The sequence below is a fragment of the Chanos chanos genome, chromosome 7 (genome assembly GCF_902362185.1).
Source record: "Chanos chanos chromosome 7, fChaCha1.1, whole genome shotgun sequence".
In the NCBI taxonomy this organism is placed as follows: Eukaryota; Metazoa; Chordata; class Actinopteri; order Gonorynchiformes; family Chanidae; genus Chanos; species Chanos chanos.
In genome coordinates this window covers 38,479,229-38,493,989 of record NC_044501.1, presented here as the reverse complement: position 1 = coordinate 38,493,989, position 14,761 = coordinate 38,479,229, and the positions used below count along the sequence as shown (strand labels likewise).

Genomic DNA, 14,761 nt, shown 5'->3' with positions numbered 1-14,761 from the left:
AGAGAGAAGCACAAACATCTCAGTGAAGGTTTACCTGATCTGGACAAAAAGGTGTCATGAAGAAACACACAAACAGACTTCATTCCTGAATGAGCCACAACCATAAGTCAGACAACTTAAAAACAACAATAACAACAACAACAATAAAAAAAACCTTTAAATGAAGGGGAAAAAGTATAGACTTAGAAACAAAGACACACACACATACACATTAACTTGCACACATTCATTTAGCAGTAATGTAAAACTCATTCAACAAGTGTGTGACAAGAGGAATTATTTCAAAGTTTACAATTTGTTAAAACACTGAAACAGTGAGTTGCAAATACTAGGGCTGTCCTGAATACCATTTTTTGGTTCTGGAGCTTCGGTAGTAATCAGCAGTGAATAGTCAAATATTCGGGTCCAGGCCTAGCAAATACACACAACCATCTTACATACTGGTACACATTCAACAGTTTGTGTAACAAGATGAAATCTTTTCTGTTCATCTATGTCTAACTTTGTTCACTGTCTCTCTTATAGGCAGGGACAGACCTACAGTATCAATATGAATAGAAACATTTAATCACCACCTTTGAAAAGAAACAATATTTTATTTCTGAGGACTGAGGCTGTACATGGCACAATGTAAGTAATAATGGGGCCATGTCATGGAATATTCCAGATCTTTATTGTATTTACACTCGTGGTCAGATTATAATCTAATTTTTGGTATTGCGGTTTAAATACAGGATGTGTACAGTACTACGGAAGTGCATTGCATTCACAAAAGAAGAAAAAATTAGACAAGAAAAAGAGGAAATATCTTGTAATTAGGAGATCAGGATCTCATTATATCGTAATTATTAATTTGCAGCGACCAACCTGCGGCACCCTAACTACTAAACTATAAAATTCTTGAAACATCACGGCTCAGTAAAAACACTGAATTTATTAATAATGGTTATCTCGTAAAAAATGCACCCGTATAAGTGTCGAAAGAAGTTAAAATTTGCCAGTAGGCCTAAAGACAGAGCACTACATGGGCGAGCCAAAAATGATTTGGTGGTTTTCAATCCTGAACTGTGAACTGTTCGTTCTTGCTGATAAATAGTTAGGTTTATAGCAAAGTGCTTAAACAGCTTATGGCAGTAGTGAAAGCCGCGCTTAGGCTACACTGAATCTTTGCAGAACAACACAGTACAGTACTTTGATAACATTATTAGAAGTATAGGCTAACACGCTGTCCCTCAATGAAAACGTTACGCCTTTTTCATGCCGTAAAATGTTTATGCATGAGCAGTACAGATATGGCTTTGCCGGAAAATGTAACATAGCGGGCAGTTACTTCGGATATTGCGCATGCATGCAGGCTTCCAGGTGCCACAGATCAGGAGGGCGCTACAAATCAGGCAGCTACATTCATAATTACGATCTCGTAATTACGGGACATTTTCTCATAATTACTACATCTTTTCTCATAATTACAAGATAAGGTGTCTATTTTTTTTTCTTTTGTAAATGCAATGCGCTTCCGTACAGTTCTCACAAATTCTGGGTTCTGTGTTCTCTGGCTTCTCTCTCTCTCTCTCTCTCTCTCTAAATACAAATTCTGAATTCTCCCTTTTTTCATTTTTGTCAGTGACAGCAAATGATTTTGAATCTGATAATAACTTGTGAAAAATTGAAATATGAAAAGTGGAGCCATGATTGTAATTTTTTTTCAAATCTATCAGGAAGTCCATTAAGACTCTGTCCAAGCTGATAAACAGTAATGTGACTCACTGCTCGGACCCAAAGACTCAGAGACGCTGGAGACAGTATATGATACATGACATATGATATGACAGTATTCCCTGCTGCAGGGTTTAGGTTTTTTTACTCAGTGTATCAGTAGACTCAGTATTACTGGTTTCATTGTGCTATCAGTTATGTACTATAGACCAAACAGTTATGTATCATATATGTGTAACACATATACTCACACATTCTGACAAAAGAAACATTTAATGAAGCAGTGAAAACAGATGTTACAAAGACTGAGTTTGTGTGTGAAGGTGTGTGTGTGTGTGTGTGTGTGTAATGTTGTATTTACAGTCTATTCAGAGGAGTTATTCTTGTTGCTCATAGTACAGTGGTGGGTGGATCAGTGACATCACAGAGCTGGAGTGTAAAAAAAAAAAAGAAAAAAAAAAAAGGGAACAAAACGCGTTGAAAAAAAAAGAAAGGTGTAAAGGTGAACATAAAGATCAGGAAACATCTTTACTGCTGTTTAGAGATCTGACTCGTCTAGCTGCACTAACAGTTCTGTTCCCAGTATCAGTTTATTTCCACAAGGAAGAAATGTGTTGAAGATCTCAGGTAAGATTACAGATTGCAAAACTCCACGTTAGTCTTGAAGTTCGATGTTTTCCAACAAAATGTTAAAAAACGCATGTAATTTAAACATAAGCTATACGTTTTCATAACCATAAGGTACTGGACTTTGGATCTAAATCTGAACAGGAAGCAATAAACCGTGTTCACAATACCATAAAAGGTTATGAGACAGTCATGTGATTATTCTATCAGAATGGACAAGGTTGAACTAGACTAACTATTCACTGCACTACTGCCGACAATTTTAAAAAGTTGGAAAAAACAGAAAATAGAGCAAGAGTGCCAAGAGTCGATTTTCAGTTAATATTTAAAAAGTAAGAATTATTGTGGTAGGTAAAATTGCAATAAAAACACTGAAGAGTTGGTTTTGATGTTTGGGACAGATAAATCAGAACCATGTTCAATTTAACATGAATCTTAAATGCACATGTCTCACTGGCAGTACCTGCCCAAGTAAATACTGCAGTACAAGCAGGTATACCAAGATGAAATGGTTTTCTGTCCTAAACATTAGCAGTCACTTTGTCCATTCATATTGATTAACATCAGATCCTTCACAGATTTGCAATGGTAAGTTAAGTACTTCAGTACATTGTAGTTCAGCTTCATTACCACTTTGACAATAAAAAATAAATTTACAACTCAAGAAGAATGCATATGCCCTGCGATAGACTGGTGACCTGACCAGGGTGTTTCCCTGACTTTTGCCCAATGAGCACTGGAATAGGCTTCAGCACCCCCCACGACCCTAATTAGGGTAAGCAGCTTAGATAATGAGTGAGTGAGTGAGTGAGTGAGGAATGCACATCTCATCTCAAGTGCCGAATGTTTTGACATTTTTCTGTGTTTTCTCTGTGTTCAGATATGGCTTCCTCCAGCAGTCTCCTGTCTGACGAGCAGTTCCAGTGTTCTATCTGTCTGGATGTGTTCACTGATCCAGTCTCTACTCCATGTGGACACAACTTCTGTATGACCTGTATCAAAACATACTGGGACACAAGTTCACACTGCCACTGCCCACTGTGTAAAGAGAACTTTACTGTGAGACCTGAACTCAAGATCAGTACAACTCTGAAAGATGTTGTGGCTCATTTTAAAATGAGGGGTGATGTTGCCAAACATGGAGAAGTGTCCTGTGATGTCTGTACTGGTAACAAACTGAAGGCGCTGAAGTCCTGTCTGGTGTGCCTGACCTCTTGCTGTGAGACTCACCTGGAGCCTCAACAGAGAGTCTCAGCCTTGAAGAAACACAAACTGATTGATCCTGTAGAGAATCTGGAGGATTATATCAGTAAGAAACATGAGAGACCCCTGGAGCTGTTCTGTAGAGATGACCAGACATGTGTGTGTCAGTTCTGTACTGAGAGAGAGTACCGAACTCATAACACTGGAGTATTGGCTTAAAATCTGAAAGTTTGTGAGAGAAATTTAAAATTAAATTGGTAACTTTAAATTTGCATGTTGACAGATCTGATGTAGGGACACTTCAGTAAGACAGTCAGCACAGTATTACGCAAGGAATGCTACAACAGCAGACAACTGGACAGGAGGTTTAGGACCCCATATGAATAAATGAAATGAAATTGATTTTCAATTCCTTTGTTTAAATAAAACAAGACTCGATGTTTTTCTCATTCTAGAAAGAAATGTCAATGAAGAAAAGATCTGTGCTCTCTCACCAATTGCACTCACATGCCCTTTGATAATGTTTAGTGTGTTTGCAGTCTGAGAGCCAAAAATGAGGAGTGTCAGGGGACACAATTTTTAATTCATTTGTATTTGTTTATTCGTTTGTTTGTTTTTTTAAGTTTTCAGTTTACATGTATGCTGCATGAATGAAAATATATCAGTTTTTTAGGCCGCTAGACATACGTACAGATCCTACATGGTGAAATATCTCTGAAAACTCTGATATTATCCACTAGCGTCTGTCGTCAAAGCATTCCTCTTTAATTACACTTGTTCAGAGTGTTCAGGTGTAAATTCAGTCAAGATCTGTTTGTTTTATCCCAGCGTTTCTGAACTTCAGTCATGACCTTAAGAGCTGAGTAGGAATCAGCATGTGGAACAAACCAAATTAGTGGCTCTCTGTATATTGCTTTAGAATGCATATATTTGGTTTGGAAGAAATACATCACGTTTTTTTATATTTTAGATCTATAATCTCACTGTTATGACAGAAAATGGTGGAGGTTGACCTCCTTAGCATCAATGGGAAGACTAAGGTCAAAAAGAGGCTTTTTTTTTTTAGCTTAACCAGGGAAACCGTGTGAAGAAAAAGTTGCAATGTTCTTAGTGTTCTACTTTCACAATTTCTTCACTCTTTTGACACCATGGCCTTGTTTCGCTTTTGTCCTCACAGACACAGATAGGGAAAACACAGACAGAAGTGAAGCAGATGATCCAGGGCAGACTGAAGAAGATTGAAGAGATCAGACACTCAGTAGAGATCAATAAAGTGAGTGAAACACAAAGTGAGTTTATTCAAAGACTATAACGACAGTAAATTCACTGTCTTCAGCATCAAGGTGTTCAGAGAGGTGAAATATCTCCAGTATTCAGTATTTTAAGTTCTTTTAATTTTTTAAAAAAATGTTCTCCCATCAGAAAACCACACAAGAAGAGAAGGGAGATGTTGTTGAGGTCTTCACTGCTCTTATGAGATCCATTGAGAGAGTCCAGACTGAGCTGCTTGAGATGATGAAGGAGAAACAGAAAGCAACACAGAAGGAGGCTGAAGGAGTCATTAAAGAACTGGAGCAGGAAATCAGTGATCTTAAGAGGAGAGACATTGAGCTGGAGCAGCTCTCACACACTGAGGACCTCCTCCACCTCCTACAGGTGAGTGTCTCTCTCTCTGCTCAATGACAGTGCAGCACATGACAGGACAAGACTCCCCATGCTGAGGGATTTCTCCTCTCTCCTGCTGTACTATAGATTTACCCATCTGTGTGCAGCCCTCCACACACCAAGGACTGGAGTGACATCAGTATTAAGACTGCTGTGAGTGTGGACACTCTGAGGAGATCTCTGACTCAGCTGGAGGAATCATTCAATAAGACAATGGAGAAGATAACAGAGATAGGTGAGTCTGTAATGATCAGTATGACATCAGGGTTGAGCACTGTTCTGAAATTTCACATGATACACAGCAGCAGAAAAAAATGATTACTGATCAGTGAAACAGAGAAATGATACAGCATGGATGGATTTTGTGTCTAAAAGTGTTTTGTACCTTGTATTAAATGTATTAAATGTAATCACTGTTACACTGACAGACATGTGAGTACTGCAGGATGTATTCAGTTTACATACAAAGAGTAACATTATGTATCTTCTCTCAGCAGATCTAAAGAACATTCAGCTGTTTGCAGGTAGAGTTTGTGAAATTTGCTGCTTTCTTTTATCAATACACATTCTGTTATCTCATTCAATTATAGGATTAATACTGATTTCATCTGAACTGATGTATGTATAGTTGTGTATTTGCAATTGATCAGTGATCCCTTTAAACAAAACATCTTTTACGTTCTGATCTCTGTCTCTTAGTGGATGTGACTCTGGATCCTGTTACAGCATGTCCTAAACTCATCCTGTCTGATGATGGGAAACAAGTGACATATGGAAAAACAAGACAGAATCTCCCTGACAACCCAGAGAGATTCAGTAGCTGTTGCTGTGTCCTGGGAAAGGAGGGGTTCTCCTCAGGGAAATTTTACTATGAGGTGCAGGTCAGTGGGAAGACGAAATGGGATTTAGGAGTGGCCAGAGAATCCATTAACAGGAAAGGACATATTGAATTGACCCCTGAGAATGGATTCTGGACTGTGTGGTTGAGAAATGGGAATGAGTATAAGGCTCTTGCCGATCCCTCTGTCCTCCTCTCTCTGAAACAGAAACCCCAGAAGGTGGGGGTGTTTGTGGATTATGAGGAGGGTGTGGTCTCCTTTTATGATGTGGAGGCCAGGTCTCATATCTACTCTTTCACTGGTCAGTCTTTCACAGAGAAACTCTATCCATTCTTCAGTCCCTGTAGTGATGATGAAGGTAAAAACTCAGCTCCACTGATCATCACTCCTCTCAGTCACACTAAATGAGTTTCTGCAACATTTCTAAATGTAGTTTTACAGTGAGATCACAAAACCCAGAAGAATGTCATTTGAATAGCATCACTTGCAATACATATTTTGTGTTTCATGTTCTCCTTTAGAGGAATTAAAAGACAATGAGCTACTGTATAACGTGAGACCAAATGTGACCAAAAAACAATACACTGTAAATACACATTTATTACCTTTTTTCCCCATTGCTTCACAAACCTTTCATTAACCAAAACACACCTTTCAATATTGTTTAATAAAGAGATGTTTCTGTCAAATCACATGATGTCTGTTAATCAGTTAATATGATATGTTAATGTCACACTACAAGTTTATTAATGTTCATTAGACTCTGTCTTCTTCTGTAACACTGTTAACTTGTCTTGTCCCATGTCTTGAATAATTTGATAGATAGATTTGTATCTAGACTCTAGAAAACTATAATGATAATGTCACTGTCATCTGTTAACTTCAGTTAGAATATAGATACATTACATGTCCATTACTGTACTATGCCCTTCTGTTAGGGCTACTGGCCTCTGGTTTCTTCTTCAGTGCCTGATGAAACACTGACCTGACTGCAACTGTTGTACATAGGGAGCCTGAATGGCAGTGCACTTTCTCATTCTGACTACATAGAACTTCCTACAGAAAGTAATGAGAACAGCCAGGAGAGAGAGGATAGTATTGACCACTGGCACTGTTACCATGGTGACCTCTTTACTATTTATCTCCACCACAGACTGTGTAAAGTGTCAGATAAATACTGATCTGTGTTATAGTATGAATGTTTTTTTCATCAGCTGTGTTCATTGTACATAACTGTTGGAGCTATGGAAATGCTTGTTTTAATCCTCACTATAGAAACAAGCAAACAAACAAACAAACAAACAGATCAGTGATGATAAAATGCAAATTCATTTGTTTTCTGAGCACATTGAAAGGTTTGAAAAATGCATTTATCTCTTTTATGTTTTATGTTAACAGCAGGGCTCATGTGTCACTGGTTCCATATGCTGAAAACCTGTGAAGGAAGGCACTGTCAGCTAAGAGTTAAGAGTAAAGAATGTGTTTGATGACACTGTTGTGTGATTACCCAGTTGCTGTTGAACCATTAATGGATAAAATATTGAAAGAAACATGCACAGGAATAGAAATAGAAATAGAAAAGAAATAAAAGTTCCAGAGTTCTAACAGTCCAGAGCACAGTGGGAACAGTTTTTTCTTTTAATGTTCAATGGTTCTGAAATGTACATGCTCATAAACATCAGGTCACAATGTCGGCTGAACGTTGGTCGACTTGTTGGCGAGATTATGCCAATGAGTAAATGGCTAAGCAAAATTCATAAATGTCTCATTTGATATAGTTCTCCCTATGTCCAGTTCTCCCTGTGTCCAGGTATGGCTTCATTCATTAGTTTCCAGGCTGAGGAGCAGATCCAGTGTTCTATCTGTCTGGATGTGTTCACGGATCAAATCAGAATGACACTACCTGACCTGTATCAGAACACATTGGGAGACCAGTTCACACCACTACTGCCCACTGTGTAAAGAGAAATGTTCTGTAAGACATAAACTCAACATCAATACAACTAAGAGATGTTGTGGATCATTTTAAAACAAGGGGTAACACTGCCACATACGAAGAAGTGTCCTGTGATGTCTGTAATATCCACCAACTCAAGGCTCTGAAGTCCTGTCTGGTGTGTCTGACCTCTTACTGTGAGACTCACCTGGAGCCTCATCAGAGAGTCTCAGCCTTGAAGAAACACAAACTGATTGATCCTGTGGAGAATGTGGAGGATTATATCTGTAAGAAACATGAGAGACCCCTGGAGCTGTTCTGTAGAGATGAGTAGATGTATATGTGTCTCTTAGTCCTGAAGGAGACCACAGAACTCATAACACTGTTCCCATACATTTACAATTATTTATATTGCAGATGCTTTCATCCAAAGCAACTTCCAATACAGGCAAAGCCCAATACCAAGCAAATAACCACTGAGGAGCTGATTGTTGAGTAAGTGGCACTTGACACAGCCTTGATACACACACAAGTAAGATAAAGGAAAATAACAGAGTGATCTAGGTGCGTGAGATTCAGGATTCAGGATTCTTTATTGTCATGCGTAACAAGTACAATGGAATGCTGACTCCCCACTCAGTCCTGCAGTATCACTTCTAAACATAAATTCTAAACAATGAGTAAGTGCATAATAATGTACTTACATATTGATACTTAGTGATATTTACCTATGGATATAACTATTGCACACCAAGTATCACAATTAAGCACTACATAATTATACATCGTCTGTGATGGACTGGTTACTAGTTCAGGGTGTTTCCCCACCTTTCGCCCAATGAGCACTGGTATAAAATCCAGCACCCTCTGCCACCCCAAATTAGGATAAGTGGCTTAGAAAAAGAATGAATGAATGAATTATTCTGTATCGTAAAGAGACAGTGCTCATAGGTCTGTATAGGTAGAGGTCCCGTGTAGGTCACATCATGGAGTGAATTAGTGTATTAGAGGATAGAGTTGTCTGGGTAGCAGCTAGGGGTCAAATGTAGAAGGTTGATTCAGTTGGTGACATGTGGAGGTAAGGGTTGCACAGGAAAGATAAGTCTTCAGCTGCTCCTTGGAGATTGCAAAGGAATCAGCAGTGCAGATGGAGTTGGGCAGCTCGTCCTACCATCGAGGAACTGTGCATGCAAAGAGTCCAGCTGGTAACTCTCTGCTGCAGGGTGGCGGAATCACCAGACAGCTTTCTTCACAGGCCGTAGTGGGCAGGATGGCACACAGGTCTTAATAAGTGACCCAGTGCATGAGGGGAGTGTTTTCATTGGTTGATTTGAAAGGCAGCATCAGGGACTTAAACTTGATGTGGGTGGACACAGGGAACCAGTGGAGGTGTGGAGATGAGAAGGGGTGTGACATGAGCCTCCTTTGTTGATGGAAGATCAGGAAATAGAGGAAGAGAGTATAGACAAGTACCATAGAGGAAGAGAGAGAAGAGATGATGTTTAGATACTTGAGTCATCTGTATTCATAATGAAAGAAAACAAAGACATTATCATCAGATAATGTAGAAGTAAGATAATTGTCGATGATAGAATGAACTGAACATACGGTCTCTAACTCTAAAGAACAGTAATGAGGATACTGACAGTGTGTCTGAGAACAACTGTTACATCCAGTCTTGAGTCTTTCTGTGACACTCAGAATATAATGAGTTTGACTGTAACCATGGCATCTGTGTTGAACATATAACACTCCGTTTCCCAGAATCCTCTCATCATTTCCTTGTTTCCTGTTAAATACATTTTCTGACTATTTCACTGGTCATGTTATCATTCCATTCACTGGTGCAGATACTGCAGATAGAGGTACACACACATAGGAAAGAGGTAAGAGAGAAGAGATCAAACCAGCTATGGCAACACTGGGAGGCAGATGATGCTCCACTAAACTACAGGAATGTCAGACAGACAAGACAGATTACCTTCTTTCCTTCCTAATACTGATTGGTTCTCTCAAAGTTTCTATAGCAACCAAATTAAAATTTTCTTCATCATTGTCATCTTAGTCCTGCCCACTGAAAGTTTCAGGCTTGGTATCTGGTAAAGCAGTTTTATGACGACGTTATTTAAAATAAATCTGCATGTAGGTTTTAATTTAAACAATACTGAATTTAACCCTTGGTCTTTTTTTAGTAGTGAAAATTCAGTGCTTACTAGAATAGTTTGTGTCTTATACAGGAGAGGTCTTATTAGGTCATGTTTCTCACAGCTTTGGTCACTGTGATTCACACCCCCCAGTGGTGAAATGGTGGAAATTCCAGACAAACAGAAAGACAGATGTGTCCATGAAGAAAGACAGTTTTTCACTGATGTTTCAGTAAATGTGTGCTGTGTGTGATCATTGTACAGTCTTGGGTATAATTATAAAGGGTATCCTATGGAGTATTTGTGTGTTTTATCTGTGACTGAATCTGTTGACCAACAGGTCCTACAGGTTAAAGTGCATTATGAAAAGATGAAAACAAAACCGTGTTCTGTGTCTCTGTGTCTTTAAAGAAGAGTGTTGGGAATGTAAATTTAAGTCTCTACTTTTTCTTCTGCATTTAAAGTTGTTGTTTTTTCCATAAACTTGTCTGTTCTGGTTGTGGTTCATTCAGGAATGAAGTCTGTTTGTGTGTTTCCTCATTACACTGTTTGGATCAGATCAGACAAGCCTTCACTGACACATTTATATCTCTCTCTTTCTCTCCTCTCTCTGGTGTCTGTGTTAGCATGTTTTAGGCCTATGTGTGAGATGTGAGGTGTTTAGTGCATTTGATACTGTTTCAGTGACTTAAGTTATAGTGTTTGAGATTTAAGTTATTTATTTATTTAATATTCTCTGTCCCATTAAAATAGATGCTTTATAATGTTTATTCTACTGCTCTGCCAGATACTTCGAAATTTTTCAAACAATTTTTAAACCTTTCAAATAAGCCGTTGACCTTTTTGCTTTTGACAGTGCAATAACAGAAAAACATATCTATGTAAACAAACTGTCATTTAAAAAATTGTAATTATTTTTTTTGCTGTAAATTTCCTCACTGCCAGACTGCCTACTCACAAACACATCTCTGAAATGTATAATTAATCTAAAAAAGAAAATTCAAATTAATGAACACAGTGATTTCAGCAAGAATGCAGCTCCAATCCCTCACAACACAACAATACCACACTCAGAAATGGCAAACAGGTCTTCCTGTGCCAACACAGATATTTCTGTGTCCACTAGGGGGCCCTCGTAACTTGAGTGGTGATCATAAATCGGTACAGTAACTGATGAGCCCCGGGTGAAACTCAAGAGGCAGTAAAAATGGTAGAGATTGGTGATGTAAATCAACTTCAAGTATCTGATTGGATGTAAAAATTGCATTTTGTCAGTTAAAAAGACTGGACAAAAAGAATACGACTGAATGAAAAAAGTGATTGGATGACGAGATACTTTCGTTCACTTCCTAATTAGCGAACGTTCTCATTTCTGTCTTTGAGACATGGACGGTAAATGAGTCCTTATGGAGTGGACGGAGTGGACTGTAGAAAGTTGGAGCAGCTTAAAAATGTTGAAAAGAACTTGTAAATTCTCTAATGCTATAAAGTTATTCTCTAATGAAGACTGCACGTTAGATAATCAAAAACTGGACGGCGCACCGCAACCTCACAGTAAGTTTACAGCATTTTATGGTGTGTTTATGGTGTGACTTTTACACACACACACTTTCACCATACTTTGTGTTGTATAATCACCAGACTAAGACAAATTTATGAAACTTGTAACTGTAATGACCCCATTTTTGTCATAAATTGTTGTGTTTGGGCAGCAAAAAAGAGTAAGTGAAAATGAAACAGATGATACAGAGAAGTCTGAATGAACCAATCAGAGAGACTGCAAAACCACGTGGTGTTTCAAAATCAGCCGTGTAGTACCCCCAAAGTGAAGCAACAGAAACATTGCGCTTCCCAAAAACGCACGGCATAACAGAAAAGTATACTCCACCCGAACAGGCAAATGATATATCATATATCTGAGTGTTCGGGTCAGAGCAGTGAGTCACATTACTGATTATCAGCTTGGACAGAGTCTTACTGGACTTCCTGGTGGATATGGAAAAAATTACAATCACAGCCCCAAATTCCCTTACTTAGTTTTCCTGCATGTAATAATGACATTTAAAATCATGTGCTGATTCTCATCTCAGACAAAAATAAAAAAAGAGAATTCAGTGTTGGTATTTAAAGGAATTAGAAAACAGTTCAGATGTAAGAAGAGAAGGAAAATGTGGAAAGACTCACAGTATTTGTTAGATGTTTAGAAATACAATCTCCCTCTGTGTACTCAACACTCTGACTCTTTCACTTATTGTAATGAAAGGTAATGACACCCAAGTCCACTGACAGAGACAAACACAAGCAGAGTGAACTAGGACTGACTCCTTCATCTGACTCTGTTCATACTTAAAACTTTCATCTGGGCCTTGCTAATAACTGTCAAAGAGGTTATCAGAGAATACTATATATTTGTTTTTTGAGAGGAAAAATGAAATGACTAAGTGTATGAGAGAGAGAGAGAGAGAGAGAGAGAGAGAGAGAGAGAGAGAGAGAGAGAGAGAGGGATGGAATTACTGCCACAAGCTGCCTGTGCTGAAGAAGCAGCAGATTATTCTTTTGATCATGAGAGAGAGAGAGAGAGAGAGAGGGAGAGAGAGAGAGGCCAGAGTTTTGAGCACTGTACATATCTTGAATTCAAACCAAAATACAGAAAATTAGATTACATTCTGACCAGTAGTCTAAATAAGATAAAGATCTGGAATATTCCATGAATATTCCACATTATTATTTACATTGTGCTATGTATAGCCTCAGTCAATAAATAAAATATCATTTCTTTTCAAAGGTAGTGATTAAATGTTTCTGCTCATAGTGATACTGTAGGTCTGTCCCTGAAAACAGGAGAGACAGTGAACAAAGTCAGATTTGAGAGAACAGAAATGATTTCATCTTATTACACAAACTGTTGAATGTGTGTCAGTATGTAGGTGGGTGTGTATATCTGGATGTCACTGTATCAGTGTGATAACAATTTGTAAATTATGAAATAATTGAAATAATTCCTGTTGTCACACACTGGTAGAATGAGTTGTATATTACAGTTCAGTTGTGCTGATGTAAATGTGTGTGTGTGTGTGTGTGTGTGTGTTTGTGTGTATATGTATGTGTATGTGTTTATGTGTGTGTGTGTTTTACATGTGGCTGAATCTGTTTAATAACAGGTCCTACAGGTTAAACTGCATTATGAAAAGATGAAAATAAAACCGTGTTCTGTGTCTTTCTGTCTAAGTCTGCACTTTTTCTTCTCCATTTTAGGTTATTTTTTTCCATAAACTTGTCTGTTCTGGTTGTGGTTCATTCAGGAATGAAGGCTGTTTGTGTGTTTCCTCATTACACTGTTTGGATCAGATCAGATAAACCTTCACTAACACATTTATACCTCTCTCTTTCTCTCCTCTCTCTGGTGTTTGTGTTAGCATGTTTTAGGTCTATGCGTCAGACCTGGGGCCTGTACTACGAAGCAAGGTAAAGGTAACTTTTGGTTAAGTTAACTCAGAGTAAGTAGTAAACCACCTAATAGTAGAGCCCTATGGTTTCATTCTCTTAGCTAAACAAAGCCATTGGGCCCTTCTAGTAGGAGGTTTACTACTAACTCTGACTTAGCTTAACCAGAAGTTACTGGCATAAGCCAGTTACCTCGTTTCGTAGTACAGCCCTCTGGTGTGTTTAGCATGTGTGATTCTGTTTCAGTGACTTAAATCATAGTTTTTGAGACAATATGTTCAGTGTTCTGCTAAAATAGAAGGTCTGTCATTTTTGTTCTATTGCTCTGCTGGACACTTTGAATGTTTTGAAGCAATTTTTGCACCTGTCATAAAAGCTGTTGACCTGTTACTTTTGACAATACAGCATCAGAAAATATTTTTGTAAACAAATGGCCATTTCAAATGATTGCAATTGTTTTCTTTAACAGCAAAATCTAAACCATTTGATTACATTGCCATCAAGTTTAGTGAACATGTCAAACATTAACACAAATACCTTCCTTTAGGCATTACCTTACTTTAGGCATTAAAAAGTTGGAGACAACAACAGAAAAGCATATTTTTGTAAACGAACAGCCATTTAAAAAAATTGCAATTCTTTTCTTCACTGTAAAATGTAAAGCATTTTTTGATCACCACACCAAGACTTAAGTCACAATGTACGATAAATAAGATAAATACTTTAGGCATTAATCTCAGGAAAAGGTGGAGACTGAGAATCTGGGTTAGGATAATGTGGAGGTGCAGGAACATGATCAGGATAAACAATGTATGAAACAGAAAGTACATATCAGATATGTTATGACATACTGCACTGAATTTTTAAAGTTTCATTATAAAGATAAATATACGTTAGAGTATGTCCTTGTAGTTTGGTACATAGTCTGTCATTGCAAGATGAGTGTTTTATTTAGTTTATTTACTTTTAGTTTCATTACTGTAAACAAGATGTTAGTTTTGTAGCATGCACCTTAAGTCATTTTTTATGGAACCATTTCTTTCAGGAATGAAGTCACTATTTGCTGTTATCCTCTGCCTTCACTGCATTACAGTGTCCAGATCAGGTAAACCATCATTTGAATTTTTACACTGTGGTGTGATTGTGTGTGTGTTTGTATCTAATAAGACTGTGTGTGTAGTGTTGAC

At 37.9% G+C, this 14,761-nt stretch overlaps 1 pseudogene; it reads left to right on the top strand.

Moving 5' to 3' along the window:
- Window positions 1–3,225: 3,225 nt before the first annotated feature.
- Window positions 3,226–6,458, top strand: LOC115817426 (nuclear factor 7, brain-like; annotated as a pseudogene).
- The last annotated feature ends 8,303 nt before the right edge of the window (window positions 6,459–14,761 follow it).